This window comes from Thalassophryne amazonica, chromosome 8 (genome assembly GCF_902500255.1).
Source record: "Thalassophryne amazonica chromosome 8, fThaAma1.1, whole genome shotgun sequence".
NCBI classification, from domain to species: domain Eukaryota; kingdom Metazoa; phylum Chordata; class Actinopteri; order Batrachoidiformes; family Batrachoididae; genus Thalassophryne; species Thalassophryne amazonica.
The window spans coordinates 75117895-75122226 of NC_047110.1; positions in this window are offsets into that span (position 1 = coordinate 75117895).

Consider the following 4332-nt stretch of genomic DNA (forward strand, 5'->3'; position numbering starts at 1 on the left):
CAAGAAGGATATAACTCAAAGGATTGCTGATCATGGAAAAGTAGAACTGAGAACATTTAAATACACAGACCACAATGTACTGGACTTGGAGCACGATATAGACCCGGACAATAATTTCTTCTCAAATATCAATGACAGTTGTTGCTATTATACAGATGAACAGTTTAATCGGATCATTAAAACGGATAACAAATTATCAATAATCCATTTCAACAGCAGAAGTCTATATGCAAACTTTAACAACATTAAAGAATATTTAAGTCAGTTTAAAAAAATATTTAACATAATTGCTATATCAGAAACATGGATCAATGAAGATAAAGGAATGGATTTTGAACTGGATGGATATGAATTTAATTGTGTAAACAGAAAGAATAAGAGTGGAGGAGGAGTGGCTGTGTATGTGGATAAGAACATGGATTATAAAATAGTAGACAGTATGACAACTGTGATTGATAACTTATTAGAATGTATAACTATTGAAATATGTGAAGAAAAAAGCAAAAATGTATTAGTCAGCTGTATATATAGAGCACCAGGATCTAGTATTGAAACATTCACTGACTGTATGGGAAAAATGTTCTCAAAAACTAATCAAAAAACTGTGTTAATTTGTGGTGACTTAAATATTGATCTGCTCAATCCAAATAAGCATAAAATAACAGATGAATTTATCAGTATAATGTACAGTATGAGTTTATATCTAAAAATCACCAGGCCAAGCAGAATTACATCCCATAGTGCTACCTTAATTGATAATATATTCAGCAATGATATTGAGAATAACACTGAGTGGATTATTAATCAATGACATTAGTGATCATCTACCAGTTTTCATTGTTTATAATAGAAACCATCGGCAGAATCAGCCAGAGGAGAAAATAAAATACAGGCGAGTGCGGACAGAGGAAAACATGAACACACTAAAGAAGGATTTACAGGAGCAAAACTGGGAAAAGGTATACAGTGAAAGTGATGTTGATAGTGCATATGAAACTTTTTTACAAATATTTACATCATTATATGATAAAAATTGTCCAATTAAACAAGACTACAGAAAACAAAAAATCCAAGCTCGACCATGGATGACGAAAGGGTTACGAAATGCATGTAATAAGAAAAATACACTGTATAGAGAATTCATAAAACTAAAGACTAAAGAGGCAGAAAATAGATATAAGAAATACAAAAATAGATTAACTAATATTATACGGGTATGTAGGAAGGAATATTATAGTAACATATTATATAATAACAAAAACAATATTAAAGGAATATGGGATATATTAAATAGCATTATCAAAAATGGTAATAAAAAACAGAGTTACCCTCAGTATTTCATTGATAATAATGTCAAGAAGGAAAATAAGGATGAGGTAGTCAACGGTTTTAATAATTTTTTTTGTAAATATTGGACCAAGCTTGGCAGAACAAATTCCCGATTCCCAACCTGAGGATTGGGATAATAATCTCATAGAAAGAAATCCCTGTTCAATGTTCCTCACAGCAGTGGATGGAAAAGAAATTATAGACATTGTGAATAATTGTAAATATAAAACATCTACCGATTTAAATGAAATTGATATGGTGGTGGTAAAACAGGTCATTGAATGGATTGTAGAACCATTAACATATATCTGTAACTTATCATTTCAAACCGGTAAATTTCCCAATCAAATGAAAATAGCTAAGGTTGTGCTGCTGTATAAGACTGGGGATAGACACCACTTCACAAATTATAGACCTGTTTCTTTGCTTCCACAATTTTCCAAATTATTAGAAAGGTTATTCAATAATAGATTAGACAAATTCATAAATAAACATAAATTACTTACTGATAGTCAATATGGATTCAGAGTACATAGTTCAACATCACTTGCATTAATAGAATCAGTTGAGGAGATTACAAACGCCATAGACCACAAATTACATTCAGTTGGAATATTTATAGACCTTAAAAAGGCTTTTGATACAATCAATCATGACATATTAATCAATAAACTTGAACAGTATGGGATTAGGGGGTTGGTGTTGCACTGGGTGAGAAGCTACTTAAGTAACAGAAAACAGTTTGTGAAGTTGGGGGAATATACATCATCATGCTTGGACAATGCTTGTGGCGTCCCACAGGGGTCAGTATTGGGTCCAAAACTGTTTCTAATTTATATAAATGATATTGTCAATGTTTCCAAAATATTAAAATTAGTATTATTTGCAGATGTTCAGGGGGGGATTTGCAGGAGTTACTGAGGAGGATCAGTATAGAAATGGGAAAATTGAAAATATGGTTTGACAGAAACAAATTATCATTAAACTTAAGTAAAACAAAATACATGTTATTTGGCTATTGTAATACAGACATACAGGTTCAGTTACAAGTCGAGGGGGTAGATATTGAAAGGGTACATGAAAATAAGTTTCTGGGGGTGATAATAGATGATAAACTGGAAGACTCATATAAAACATATACAAAGTAAACTGTCAAGAAGCGTTTCAGTTCTAAACAAAGCAAAACATATTCTGGACCACAACTCACTCCGCATTCTTTACTGCTCACTGGTTTTACCATATTTACAGTACTGTGCAGAGGTATGGGGTAATACTTATAAAGGTACAACACAATCACTATCAGTAATGCAGAAAAGAGCTATAAAAATTATTCATAATACTGGCTATAGAGATCATACAAATCCACTATTTTTACAATCCAAATTCTTAAAATTCACAGACTTGGTTCATTTTCAAACAGTACAAATTGTGCATAAAGCAATAAACAATTTACTTCCAGCAAATATTAAAAATATGTTTTTTAACAGATCAGGGGATTGCAGTCTGAGGGGGAAATTTAATTTAAAGCATCAGTGGGCACGAACAACATTAAAAGGTTTCTGTATTTCTGTCTGTGGGGTGAGGATGTGGAACAGATTGGGAGTGGGGCTCAAGCAATGTCCAAGCATGAACCAGTTCAAACAGCGGTACAAAAATATGTTTTTTTCTAGGTATGGGGAGGAGGAAGGGTAATGAGGGTTAGGGTGTTTTTGTTTTTTGCTTCGGCTTGTAAATATATAGTATTTTGTATGTAAGTAGGTATGTGTAGGTGTATATTTATGTTTGTGTATATATGTATATGTATATATATATATATATGTGAATGTGTATGTATATATATATATATATTGATATCGGTTTAGGTGTGTAGGAATCTATGTGTATATGTGGCAAAGGGTATTACTGGTTGTGGGGAAGAAGGGGTAGGGATAAATAAGCTGATGCTTCACCCTACCCCTTTTCGGACATGTTGGGTACACAGTAGGAATTTTTTTGTTGTTGTCTTTACTGATCTATCTTGTAATTGTTGTTGTATCAAATGTTCGAAATAAACAGTTTTCATTCATTCAAAGTTTGGTGATGATCAGCTCCGGATTCCGGATCTGGTGATCCAGAATAATGCAAAAATATAAGGAAAATAGAAAATGTGTCAGTGTGAGGTGACAAATGAAGCTAGAGGTGCACAACTAACACCAAATTGTAGCTGAATCTGTACTGATTCAGTAAGGTGTCATCAGATTTGATGTAGCTTCAAATGTTATGGAGCTAGATCCAGAAGAAAACCGCCATTACCGAAAAATAGTTTTTATACAATAACTTTTGAACTAATAAAGACATAAAAGTGATTCCAAGTTCTAGTGGTATGCTTTCATGGTCAAGGATGTCAAATATAAAGGAAAGAAAAGTGTATGTATCATAGTTTTGGTTGTAACACTGAATTGTTGAATAGATCACTGTGCCAAGGAGGGAATCTCTTTAGGGTCAGTGACCCTATGGCCTTGTGTAGCACATGCAACACTTAAAAATAGTTCTATTTCAGAATTTACTGTTATTTATTACCTCCGCCAAGGAGGTTATGTTTTCGATCGAGTTTGTTTGTTTGTCTGTCTGTCAGCAGGATAACTCAAAAGGTTTTGAACGGATTTTGATGAAATTTTGTGGAGTGGTTGGAAATGACAAGAGGAACAAGTGATTATATTTTAATGGTGATCCGGATCCAGGAATTTTTTAAAGGATTCTTCACCATTGCAGGATAGTGTTTCATAAATGTTAAAAAAATTCATATATTTGCAGTTTAGTTGAATAATAAATTGAATTTTGTCTCTTTCTTTTTTTTTTTTTTACTACTGAGCAAACATCGTTAGACTTTTTTAGGTTCAATGATTCCACGGCGTGTAGATGTTATGGTGTCAGTGACCCCATGGCCTTGGCGGAGGTTTGCACTCTCCTAGTGCTTCCAGTTTACAATGAATTTTGTAACTTGAAAAAGACACAGAAAATCAA